Here is a 14,244-nt window from a genome sequence, read left to right on the forward strand (position 1 = left end):
GTGTTCAAGGGCACTGCATTTGGCACATGTTTGGCGGCCTCGGCAGCTCTGCGAACTGTGGCCGAAACGCTGGCATTTGAAAGATCGAAGCGGATTTGGCACGTACGGCCCAACACGGAGCTTGATGTACCCGGCCTCGATTGGCTCGGGCAGGACACTTGAACCAAAGGTGATTATTAAGTGCATCGTCTGAATCTCTTAACCATCTCTCCTCATCTTAACTTATCTGACATTGATCACATTTTGTTCGCAGAAGCCCTCCAGGAGTTCCGCTTCAGTCAGCTCAAGCAAATCATCATCCGACACAACACCGCGGGTGGTGTTCATTGTACGGTGCGAGGTTACTGTTATGTTGGTCTCCCCAAATGACACTAGCTTCGGTAGTTTGTCATATTGCTTCTGGTCGCAGAGCTCGAAGAGGAGGTCACCGCTTGCCATCCTCGACGCCTTGTAACCTGGACCAAAAACATCAGTCAAGGACTTTGACACAAGGAACGGTGAAATGATTCGCACTGGTTTGTTTGACTTTTCAGAGTGAATAACGTGGAAGCGGGGGAAGTTTTGGATATGGCGTCCGAAAAACTGGAATAAATCTTCGGTGCGCCCTCGTTTCTGAGGGCGATCAGGAAGTGTGGGGGGGAGTAAGAAGTTTCCATGAAAATACGAAAAAAAATTCGGCAACAGCGCTGACCGCCCACCACGGAGCCCAACGAGGGAACGCGGCAAAGCTCGCGTACAAGTCCGCACGACGCCAGTCGTACACCATCACTATAACCAAATATGGTGTACCCAAAGCAGGATAGCCACACAAGGTTAACCCTTGCCGCCAAGAAGAAAGGAAGTGAAAGGAAGTGAGAAGAAGACTGGAAAGGTCAAAAGTGAGAGAGAAAGACGAAGATTTGACTAGAGAAAGACAGGAAAAGGCGACTGCCGATTTCCTCCAGGTGGGTCAGTCTGGAGGTGCCGTCTATGTGAAGCCGAGGCCGAAGAGGTGTGTTGCCTCCGCCGGGGGGCCTTAACAGTCAACTTAATCACCCAGCATCGGCTCAACCCCCAGGATCCCTCTTTCCCCAGACACGGCTAAGCCGAGCACGGCTACACGCGGGAGGGGCCAACCCTCGTGTGCTCGGGTACGTGGTGTCGCAACACATGTAAGCCACGCAATTCATACACGCTAGTCTTTTTCTGAGCAGAAGCAATCACTGCTTTTTAGAATTGCAAGGCCATACTTCCCTTTTGGTGATTTAAAGAAATTTAAAGAAATATGTACCATCGTTTTCTAAAATAAAAACGCCTAACACTATTGCTACGCGAATCTTCATTTACTCCGCCATATCTCCGCGCATTGCACCGAAATGCGCTATGTCATTATCTGGGGCAGGAAAAGGATCGGAATAGAGTTAATTGATTTCTACCATGACTGATCCAATTAGCCAGTATACTGTTTATTGAAGCTCGTAGACATTAACACATGACTGCCTCTTTAAGAATTAATGTTGCACTAATATAGAGAAAAGAAAAGAGGTAGCAATTTACCTGTACATTAATGGAGAAGTAACCCGTCCGATTGCGGTAAACTTCGCCATTCGGGCCACCCGGTGCTTTGATGGGGATGTGGGTGGAGTCAATGCACCCCGTCACCTCAGGAAACTTGGCAATGCGGTAGAAATCCACCATCGTCGCACGGAACTCACTATCTGTGCTTGGAAGCTTCACGACGACCGGGAACAAGTGCGCAGCAATTATTCGTGGCACACGCTCGACGACGTGGCTCACTGTCGGTTGCGACACGTTCACTAGGTCACCTGTCACAACTTGAAATGTGCCCGCTCCATAAAGGTCTAAAGCGAGAAGAATTTAAATCATTGGCGGCAGAGGGTGGCCACGGTTGCTGCCGTTCTTTTCAAGTGGCAGGCAGTCAAGCAACTTTTTCACGGTACACTTCGTGAACCGATAGCGTGCGAGAAATTCGCTGTTGGTGAAGTGTTTCATGGGATTCAGGCGGTCCCTCAGCCTCTGTCGCGGAAAATCTGTGATATCGCTGTCGTCCATGGCGCCGACGAATAGCTCGTCGACGCGGAGAACAATCGACAAACGAAGCGTAGTCCGCCATAACACTCGAGTGGAGCAGCTGCCCAAGGTAGCCTCGATGCTACCTTAAGATTCTCGAGGGAAGAGCTCGGGATTTCCTTTACTTGAGGAGCGTTTCAAGCCGAGGGCGATTTGTGAAATTAAAAACGACCCTGAAGGAGCGTTTCAAGTGGAGGGTCGAGTCAAGGAGCGTTTGTGAATACGGGGGTTAAACGTCAAGTACACTCAAGGCACGCTGACTCGAGGGCCTTTCCGTCAAAATCTGTTATACCGGTATCGGTATTGCATCGGTACAGCGTTATCAACTTCGACTTGAGATCGATGATTGCGCATGTTGGTTCAGGCAATCCATGCCGAGAATTACATCTCGGGAACTCTCTTGGAGGACAGCGAACAGTGACGGGTAGATCCCGTCATGAACTGGAATTCTTGCCGTGCAGATTCCCATCGACGTGATGAGGTGCCACCCAAATGTCCGAATTTGTGGGCCGTAACCGTCCAGTCCTGATTTGTTTCAACTTGGCGGCGAACAGTCCACTAATGAGGAAGCGGTAGGCTCCTGGGTCCGCGAAGGCGGTGGCTGGTACATCGCGTCATTAGGTCTTTGGTCGATGCATTCCTTCCTAGCATGTTTCGTCTGGATGGCGGCGTATCGTCGTTATGGCGTTCAAATAATCTCTTTGGTGTCTTCGTCGGCGGCGGAGGATATTCGTCAATTCGACGAACAGCAACCGCACCTCCATCGGTTGCTGTCTTTTGTTTTCTGGATATGGGCTGACGGACCAGCGCCGGGCTTGCCCATTGCATGGCCGGCGCTGCGGCGACAGGTAGCGGCCTAGTGACGGTGAACGGGACGGTCGTTGAGGGCTCCACTGTGTGGCAGCGAGGCAGTCGGCAGTATCGCGAGGCCGTTCGCCAAGCTGTTATCGCGGTGCATTTGCAGCGAACCCTCTCATTCCCATCTCCGAGTATGGGCTTCGGCGTTAGGCGTGATCCGCTTCTCCGCAGTGGTAGCAGAGCGGGCGGTGGTCAGGAGCACGTCAGACGTCTGTTTTCCTTGGGTAGTTTCGCTGGAAGACGGGTGGGCGAGCTGGCAGCGGTGGCGCCGGATGGCGGAACTCCTTTGATGCAGCGACCTGGCGCGGTCGCGGAGGGTTATTTTGACGGCGGGTGACGGCGGCGTAGGTCATGGCTTCAGATTGGGCTTGTGGCGATTCCGGGCACACTTCGGGAAGGGCCAGTGAGCGCCGGATTTCTCCTCTGATGACGTCAGCGATGGAGGAAACCTAAGGCTAGGATCTTGGCAAAATCCTCTTAACGTTCTCTCGCACGACCGCTAGAATGGTCTCGCGTAGGTCATCGGTGCCCAATGATTGAACTTCAGCACAGTTTGCTGGGATTGTGCGGTAGTTGAACTGCCGGTTCCGCATTTCCAGAGTTTTGTCGATGCAGGTAGCTTTGCGAGGAAACTCTTCGAGGGTCTTCGCTAGGTTTCGTATCATTCCCGCCAAAAATTCTTGCTTCACACCACACATGAGTAGGCCAACTTTCTCCTCCTAGGACGTTACAGGGTTGGCGTGACGGAATAGACGGCTCATTTTTTCTGTAAAGAAGCCAGCGTTCTCGTTTGGTAGCTGCACTCGGGCTTCCTATAAAACTTCGTCCCGTTCTACCAGGACGACGCTTGTAAGGTACCCACGAAGTTACTGCGGAAGTCAGACGTTGTAAGGCTGGACTCCATGTTCTTGAACCTTGTCCTCGCGGCATCATCCAAGGAAAAGTAGACGCGGCGCAGCTTATCACCAGAGGTCAAGTTGTTGAAGACCGAGATCGTTTCGAATGTCTCGAGCCAGGTTTCCGGATCCTCCGACGAAGCTCCGCGGAATGTAGGTGGCTCCCTCTGTTTTTGAAGCACGACGGGGGACGCTGGTGCTGCCAGTGTGGTCGTTGACTAGGTAACGATATTTCTAGTCGTCTCAGGCAGACATTCGTGTTCCGGGGGAAGTCATTGTAGCCTGCGGCTAGCTCGCTGGTTCTTGGAGACGTCGGCGTTCTCTTGGTGGTTCGGGCTTGCATCACAGCTTTCCGGAGCATTCGGTACATGAACGGACTAGCATTTCCACGAGATGTCATGTAGTAGCGATAGTGAACAATACCACAGTAAAACTGTGAATGACGGAACTAACTTTCTACTGGGCAAACTTATGTCCACCACAGCAAGTTAGATTCAAAGCACAGCAATAGCGGCAAATACGGTCGGCGATCGGCGAAAATCTGACCAGCGGGTCAAGCACGTCGACTTTTATATATCAGACATCGAAGACTCCAGAGTAGTCACTGGTGCTCGCATGTCTTGCAGAAAGTTCTATCCCATTGGCGTCGCACATACATGTAACCGCATTACACAAGGTTCCATGAAAACAGACAGCTGATAGAGCCATCGATAAAATTCGAGAAACTTCAGAAAGATGCAGGCGCATCCTGCACTGAGCTATAATATTCGTTAGACTTAAAGGCGTGAGCCGATAAAAATAACCAAGGACACGGGTCAATATCACACTTCACAGCATCATTCTACCTTGCACGAGTAATAATACCACAATTTCCGCTACAGGTTAAAATTAAAGAATTTCTTTCTGATCACTCCAAATCTGTGAGAAAAATGTGCTTTAGGTCTGCCGTTGTCTATTATAGACAGAGATACTACCTTTGTTTTCAATGATGTTGTTACGTAGAAAGACGCAGGCGGAAAGCTATATAGAATTATATTTACAAGAAAATACGCCGCTCTTGGCCAAGAGGAAACAGTCCGCACTTGCCTCTAATCGTCGTCGTCGTCTTCACACTACTCGCCACTTCCTCATCGCAAATGCTATTCCGTAGCACTACCTCCGACGGCAAAAGCGCCGTCCCGGAGCGACTAAAGGACGGACTCGGAAGCAGTGTACTAGGCCTTGAACCTACTGATGTGCACGACATCACTAGATGCTAGAGTGGAGGACGAGGTGGAACTCACAGGAGCAGTTTCGTACGTCACTGGCGTCACCTGGCGCAGCACGTGGCAGCGCCCTGTGTACCGCGAAAGCAGCTTCTCTGAAAGTGCGACATGACGAGAGGGTTACCACAGGAGCACGAGCGCACCAGGCGAAAACTGTACGTCACGGTGGCGGGCGTTGTACTGACGCTGCTGAGTGGTTTGCGAGGCCGTCAGTCGAGTACGGCAAGCTGACGTGCATGGTGGGCGAGGGCGATGGCGTCGCCCGCATACTCACTTGTTGAGATCGCAGCAGCAGGAAGTTCCGTGTCTAGGGGCAAGGTCGGTTCACGACCGTACAATAGATAAAAAGGAGAAAATCCGGCGGTGTCGTGCTGGGAAGAATTATACGCAAGTGTGACGTAAGGAAGCGCAATATCCCAGTCGCGGTGGCCCTTGGTAACGTATCTGGACAGCATATTGGTAAGAGTACGGAGCAACCGCTCTGTCAGGCCATTGGTTTCAGGATGATATGAGGTAGTGAGCTTGTGTTGAATGTAGCAGGAACGCACGATGTCGACGATAACTTTCGAGAGGCAGTTACGACCATGGTCAGTAAGCAGCAGTCGCGGGGCGCCATGAAACAAGATAATGTCACGCGAAAGAAAGTCCGCGACGTCAGGGCGCAACTGGTAGGGAGAGCCCGCGTAAAAGCGTATCAGGTGGCGTAATAAGTCGCTACGGCTACTCATTTTTTCCCAGAGGTTGACGTGAGAAAGGGACCGAGAAGGTCTAATGCAACACGAAATAACGGTTCCACAAGGATGGTGACCGGCTGGAGATGACAGACAGGTAGCACCTGAGGTATTTCCCCACGCTGGCAGAGATCACAGGCAGCAACATAGCGTCGGACGGAGCGAGCGAAACCAGGCCAATAGAAGCGGCGGCGGACGCGGTCGTACGTGCGGGTTACCCCAAGACGTCCTGTGCACTAAGAAAAAAAGAAGATATCCCTTCCTCTTTTCGAAGAGTCTGGACTTGTTCACGTATACGACGTACTTTGTGGGAGACACCCTAACTCTTTTGGAAGAGAGTCCCGAGACTATCTGTGCTCGATACAAGGTGTTTACGTGACTCCGCACCCAATAGTCATGCATCTTCTGTTGTAGTGATCACCGATACCCTCTCAAAAGGGTTGCAAGACTACTGCTGAGGGAGTCCGGTAACAATTCTATATGAGTCAGATGACTCAAAATAAAGTGTCACATGACCACTGCAAGAATGATTCAGGTAACTATTCTAGATGAGTCTGATGACTCCAGCAGTGTGTGTCAAGTCACCCTTAGTGCGTGGTGCAGGACTCTTGCAAATAAAGTAAGATAACTAATCCATGTAAGTCGTTTCACTCTTGGATGGTAGTATCGAGCTGCTTTTCAAAATGTGCCAACAACTATTCCTGTAAGTACACACGCCTACGGCTACTTCTCAAGAAGAATACTGTGAAAAGACAACGTAGGATAACAAAGAATCCACAGTAAACTTGCCAAAAAGCACTTGGCAGCTTAGCACGAAAAAGGTAATATTTCATCAATCTTTGTCATTGTCTTCTGGAAAATTCAAGTGTATCAGTCAGCACATAATCACTATGACAGCAAGCTAGTTCTCATTACTATTAACTGGAATCAATAGCCAACCAAGCAAAACAGTCTTAAATAAATATCCGATATGTAGCCTGCAGCTGCATATGCATGGCACTACAATGCCACTCAGAACCATAATGAGACCCCAAAATATTATGTAATCATGTAGAAGTTCAATTCACCAACGCACAAGTATGTTATAATATGTCAAAAGATATATAAGTTCAACCTATTTCCCTGTTCTAAAAGACTTAACTTACTACTTAACATTATAAGCAAGTAAGCTACACATAACAAATAAGAAAGGCTGCACTTACGTAAAAGGAGACCCAGATAATGAAGTGCAATAAAAACAATATTACAACTTAGATAACATAATCTATGCATTATACTATGCTAGCTGAAGACAACTGGTTGGCAATTGATAATCCAGTCTAACAATAAAAACAGCTGTCTTACGTTATGGTACCCTTGTTGGCACTTGTTCCCACAGAATTTGTGCGTGTTCGCATGAGACGAGAATTGATCTCAAAAATACCAAATTAAAAAGTTGTGCATCAATTTTATTCTGTCATACAACATGCAACAGTGTATAAAAGCTTCATAACTGACAAAATTACAAAAATAAATGCGCCTGTCCGTCTGTCCCGTCTCGCTTGCTGTGCGTTGTGTTTTTTCGGCGCTATAACCCTCTTCTGGAAATACAGCAATACTGATCATTTATTAATGTTGAGAAACATACTTTTGCAAGACTAAGTATAATAGCTGACACTGAGAATTTCACAGGTAGAAATAACCGCTAATACAAAACTTTCCATAACGCTAACACGTTGACAAAATAAGTAGCACAGGTAGCTGTATTTTGTTACGGCAAAGCTAGCGCATGAATGACGAGGACAAGAGAGGAAGCAGAACACATAAACTATCCAGCTGCATGCAAGCAGCTGTAACAGTACACATAGTGCACAAAGATCCAATAGAAACAAAGAGGAAGATGTGAGGAAGGCTTCTTTTACTCATCACAAGTCATCCTGTAAGAGCACATTATGCACTGGCTGTAATCTATCCTCAGGACACACATGAATAAATTACATTAGGTGCCACGTTTAGAAATCACTCATACAATGTTCTTGTGATTTTCCTTATTCCAATCTTGAACTTAGCAAGCATGACTAAGTTATGTAAAGCCTCCCTACGGCTTGGCACATATACAGAAAGTGTTTCTATAAACAATGGAGGTCACGGACGGATGACTGACACATACCTCTTTTATTTCTTTTGTCTTTGTCATTATGATTATCTACCACAGTGGTCTTTTGTAGAGTGAAATACATCCAGATAATACTCTGTGGGCAACCAAGTGTGAATACCTGTTCTCGATTTCTACTTTTCTCTGGTGTCCCGCTAAGGTAACAATGGCGCAAAGGATTGTCTTCCCAATGTATGCTTTCCCACGTAACAGGAGCAGACGATAAGCCACACTAATGGTGTGTGGAATAAAATATCTGTGCTTAATTTTCCACTGCCGCTCCAATCTGGAGTGATTTTTTTTGCTTTGTTGTGTACTCTAGCACAGGTGCTACCTAATCCTCCTGGTGCCCAAAGCAACTCTCACATCACAGCAGGATGTCAATTTTTTTTTTAAATTCCAAGCAAAACTCTGGTTATGGGGGACAATTGCGAACTTATATTTTTGCTTTGTATCTTAATTATGCTGTTGATCTTTAATTTTAGCCACTTTGCTACTTTTCTGCAGGTTAAGACAGGCATTGCACCAAAGGTAGGTTTAGAAAACACCAGAGCAGGGTAGAAAGCAAGAACAGATATTCATAATTTGGGTGCCCACTGTGCCTTGCGTAGATATGTTTCAATGAACGATAAAACTACTTGGTAGATAAGCATGTAAAAGATAAGTAAATTAAGATCGAAACCTACCAAATTAGTAACTGGGAATTTTATATGTAAATTAAAAAAGTTGTAGAACCTTTGAAAGTCGCTCAGAGAGGCAAAAAAATAACATATCTGCCGTCCTTGTGTCCCGTCGGAAAATAAAGGTTTCTCGTCAGAATTGACATCGCTGTGCATGCTTCGCTTCATACGAGCAAGCGCAGTGTGGCCGAGTGTGGGGTAGCTGAAGGGGCGAAACCGAAGAGGAAGAAGTGAGACGCACACAGGTACTCTGGCAGACGGTCACTTGTCTGTTTTCTTTCACTATTCTGAAGTTTCTAAGTGGTGATTTCAAACAATCGCGCCAAGAATTCTGCCATGCGTTCAAGGTGCTCTAATGGTGCAGCTAAACAGGATGATAGTTTGCTAGATGCAGGCGACTGTATCTAGCAATATTAAGGCGACTGTAGTGTTCCGACGTTAAAAGGTTGCTCCCAAACATGGCCGAAATCTGGTTGAAGCCCTCGATATGTGTTTCATTTCTGTAATTCAACATGAAGTTCTTTGTGGTAGCCAGGTTTTCATCCCGTTGTTTTCTACGTTGTTTGTAACACGTCTGCCGCGAAAGCAGTCAGTAGGCGCGATTGTCCTTTGGCCTAACACAAAGTGCAGAGCCTTTTTCATTGAAGAAGCTGGTCGGCTGAGGGCGAAAACATAAAGGAGCAAATATTTGCAATGGAATGAGAAATGTATCTTCTGAGGAAAAGATTCGAGGACGACTTAGCACATTGTAAAAGAACGCCAAAATATTTAAATAGCAGTACTGTAGAGAACGACCACCCTGCGGGAACGCAGGGGTTCAGAAATAACTGTAGCACAACCGGTCAGCAGCCAACAAACGTTTAGAGTATACCTAAAAAAAGCAAGGAAGAGAAGAAATCGAGGCCTTCAGGCTTAAGTTGCTTTGCAAAATAGAGGTAGTGGCTTTATTGAGCAGAAAAGGTACAATGTGGAGATAGGCGATGTGCTAGATTGCAACAGATGCAGTAAGACTTAATTTGCTCGTGACGGCTATGTTCCCGTATTTATCATCCAGACTTAACATGTGTCGCTACCCAATTTCAAGAGAGATACCGTCAGCATCATCGACCATCATCATCTGTCCACTTATTTATTGATAAAGAATTTACTCAAACATCCGTGCACGTGAAGGAGAGAGAGTGAGAGAGAAAGGCACTTATCATGATATTAAAGCTGACAGGTCAGCCTGACAGTCTACGTACATTATACTACTTGCAAAGACGGCGCTGCCTTCCTAGTATTGAAGAATCGGCCACCGGATCACAGCGACGATACCGGATTAAGCTTTCAACACCTTCTGTCCGCCTTTTAGCGTCCAAATCAATTGTATTACTAATCTTAGAATACGCCGCGATCATGTGAGACCCTTTTACTAAGTGTAACGTTAACAAACTAGAAGAAGTACAAAGACGAGCGACGCGTTTTATATGCAACACTTTTTTCGATTACTTCAGCTACAGACCTTTTAAAGCAGAGCTCAAGTTGCGCCCTTATATTTAAGATACCGTTGTTAAAGACTTTAGTTCTAATATGAATTGAGTAATGGCCATTATAAAATTAACATAACTGATATTTCTTCATTTTCTTCTAGCTACAATACTAGGCAGAAACACGACCTTACCATAACCCCTTTTTGCACGAGCAATTGTTGCTTTATGTATTCATTCTTTCGTTGCACCATAGCCGACTGCAATAAGCTGACTAATGCAATTGTTTCAGCACCCTCGTTGTCGTTGTTTTCCTCACAGTTAGAATGCGAACTGACTGATTGAATTGGGTTAAAGTGAACTGCACCCGCTTGTATTCTATCGTCATTAATTCCTCTGAACAAAGCTACTAAGTACTCACAAACAGACGCCGCCCCTCTCCCCCCGTAACGTAAATATTGATGCTTCTACTGTATTGACATTTCTTGTGCCCTTGATTGCGTGTATCTATGGCATCTATTGCATAACCTGTATCTACATATCTTCGTGTATTCGCCATTTTTTCTTCTTTTTACTGGTATCATTGTTTAACGTACTACCCTGCTAAAGTCACCGAAAGGTGATTGCAATATGTTTAATAAATAAATAAATCCACAAGCCAGAGTATTTAGGAAACCTTCCATTTATTGAATTTATATTACAATTAAGGGACGATCGAATGATTTATTTAAATGTAGTTTGAAATATTCCTTCCCCTCTCCGTTTTTAATGGTTTCTGGTAATGGAGACCATGCTCCGAAAAATCCCCTTTGAATGCGAAGCCTTGTATGTCTGCATTTTCATGGTTTCGCCTGGATCGGTCAGTCGGTTAAGTTCTTGCGGAGTAGATTCGTACTCTCTTACAAAGAAAAAGAAAGCAGCAGGTCCAACGAGTGGATAATCTACACACCGGAAAGCTTTCTATGACTGCATAAAGAGTCCGAACAGCAGTTGGTGTGCTACCGTTGTTAGGTGCGAGAATCAGCGGACCCACCTACAAAGCAGATGGCGCGGGCAAAGAGCCCTTTGAGCAAGCCGTGAAACGCGACGCACGCTTCATAGCGATCGCGGCGCGTCCTGTCGTTTTACTGGTTCCTTCTTTTAAGTTTCTCCAGCACGGCTACCGCCACCACCGGTGTCGAAAATGTGCGGAGGCGAGTGCCATGTGGAGGCGGTGGAAGGAACCGAGCGGCGGTGCCGTCGGGCGCGCACGTCCTGCGCTGTAAACCATCAGGCTGCGACCACTTTTCTTGTTGCAGGAAATCAAAACCACAGCACTCATCACAAGGGAAGAATTTAAGCACAAATCAAAGGGGTGAAACAAGCCATGGCATTTTCTACAACGTTGGGATGCTAAACTAAGAAGAAATGAAGAAACTCAAGAAAATAAGATTTGCCACATTGCGCAGCACCACTACGCGAGAGCACATGCGCGTTCGGTGGAAATTCGAAGTTCCCATGCAGGCTGGAAATTGTATACACAGCACGATTTTGCTCATCAGTACATAATAAGGCAGAAGCCCCTCTCCCCCAGTCACTAAACTTCAGTAATGTATACGCCGCCGCACTTTCTTCAACAGCCAGCGCTCACGTGGTCATCAAAAAAGGGAAGTTATTCGCCGCTAATGGTAACTCCGTGTGAATCAGAACTCCCACCTGGTTGGCAGCCGCTGCCTCGAGCGGATTGCGTTAAGATGAATCCGCATTCCCGCCAAAAGTCCGTGCCAACTGTGAACGGGTTCTGGGCCGTCGACCAGCCTTCGGGCCGAGTTGTCCTTTTACTGCGTAAGTTGTTATGGGCTCATTCCAATAGCGGCTTCGAGTGGCGATGGAGTCCCTCGCAGCCACCGCAGCCGGTGTCCGGCGCCCGTTGTAGCTATCGCCGGAAATCAGGAAAAGAAATTTACCTAATTCCCGCCGGGACGGAACCCAGGCGTGCTGCGTTGTAGTCACCTACTCCAATACTGAGCCACGTCAGCGCTTGCTAGGATCCAGCGCAAAAAAAAATATGCCCTGTAAACGCGTCCTAGGGCACGAGGAGACGCGCCATGTCACATGCGCCCCCGTTGCGTCAATATGTGCACGTTTTGCGTTGCGCGTGCATATAATTTGACAAGGTAGAACCCCATGTAGCAGATGCCCAGGTAGCGGTATAAGAAATTTAAAGAAGGTTTGAGGATGAAAAAGAAGTCTAAGAAGATGTATAGAGAAGTGCTAGAAAAAATATATTGTGTATCTGATTAAATCAAGCTGGCTAGGTGACTCTATCACAGCCACGTTTCAAAGGGACGCCAATAAATCATCACAATCATCATTAGCATCATATCGCGGTCCTTGCCTTGTAATGTGAGATTGGAAGACTTGAGGAACAAAAAGAAAGTTATGGAGATGTATAAACAATTAATGTAATGAAAAACATGTATGACATAGCTGATTGATTCAAGCTGGTTAGGTTACTGTTTGTCGCCGTCTCGTTTCAAAGGGAATGCTATTAAATCATCATCATCATTATCATTAGCATCCTACCAGGCCACAAGGACACGCGATGTGAAAGGCACACTGGGTAGTGTCAATTCGTACAAGTTTTGGATTGAAGTTCTGTTATATTCCACCAGCTTTTCCGACACGTAGCAGTTATATAAACCATTTGCATGCTGCATGCATGTAACTGGACCTCATTAACTCAAGCAGGCCAGCTGAATACTTGTGACTACCGTGTTTCGAAGGGGATGCCAAAAAAAAAAACGCACTAGGATGATCATCAATGGCAACGTAGCATGTGCATGACGTAGTCTGGATACCTGTGTGTACTCGTCGGTACACGTAATGGAGCCTCCTTGGAAGATACGAACCTCTGCTGAAGAAGCGAATCTTAAGGCTACACGCGCGGCTACAACCACCAGGAAACATCGGGCTCAGCAGATAGCTGCACAGAGAGAAGGACCAGCCGCAGCTCGTCGTTGACGCCGGGAGGACAGTTGAGATCGCTCTCGGGAAAACGACGCGAAGACTCTACAGTGCGTGGTTCCAAAAATGGAGCTCCTAAGGAGCCGCTCCTGCAGCTTACGCCATGACTTTATTGCGTGTGCGGTGCAGGCTTGTGACTTTTCTAACTTCGGGCAGCTGCTGTCACAAACTAGTTAAAATGAAATTATACGGTTTTACATGCCAAAAACACGATTTGATTATGAGGCACGCCGTAATGTGGGACAACAGAAATTTGGACCACTTAGGTATCTTTAACGTTTTAACGTTTAAGGTTTTTGACGTGTTTTCGCACTTCGCCGCCATCGAAATGCGGCCGACGCGGCCGGGTTTCAATCCCGCGACCTCGAGCTTAGCAGCCCAACACCATCCCCACTAAGCAACAACGGCGGGCCGCAGAATAGTGCTGGACTTCTTCCAACACAACAGATTACAGCTGCACATAGTATAACATACACGACTGACATGTTTTATGCAACAGTACAAACTTTCTAATTATATTAAGAGATCAACTCAATTCGCTTTGTCTTTAAATCTATGGTGTTGTTGCGACCATCCGTCACTTCGTTGTTCCTCGTTGCCCTCTTCTGGAACTGAAGCGGCTGTCCGACAGGGGCACCACCACTGGCACTCGGCAAACCTGTTTTTACTTTTGAATAAAGCCATTCGACTCTCCCTTCACAACCTGTCAAAGCGTGTATTTCTTGCCTCCGGTAAACCGAGCTCCCAACAATGCTTCAAAACTGTTTTCTATGTGTTACAGCTCATGGTGGCTGTGGCTATTGTTCTATTTTTGGAGGTAGCAGAGACTGATCTTGCGTGTTACGAATCACTGCGTATGTGTCGGTGCCTCGGTCTGCGGGGCAGACGATTCCATCAGACATGTGAGAAACAGCCATGACATTACGCAAAGGGCTTCTTTAGCCTCCTTTTGTATTTTCTTTCGCACTTTCACTATTTAGTTTCTTTTTTTTTCAAATCATGGACCCTCCTAGATACAAAACATTTTGCACTCTAAGCAAACTATTCGTATTTCAGTGTGCTGCAAGTATGCATTTGGATGCCAGCATGTGCTCGTAATCCCGTTATCAAGCCCTCTTTTAGAACTCGCGTCGGAGCA

Source organism: Dermacentor variabilis, chromosome 3 (assembly GCF_050947875.1).
Source record: "Dermacentor variabilis isolate Ectoservices chromosome 3, ASM5094787v1, whole genome shotgun sequence".
In the NCBI taxonomy this organism is placed as follows: domain Eukaryota; kingdom Metazoa; phylum Arthropoda; class Arachnida; order Ixodida; family Ixodidae; genus Dermacentor; species Dermacentor variabilis.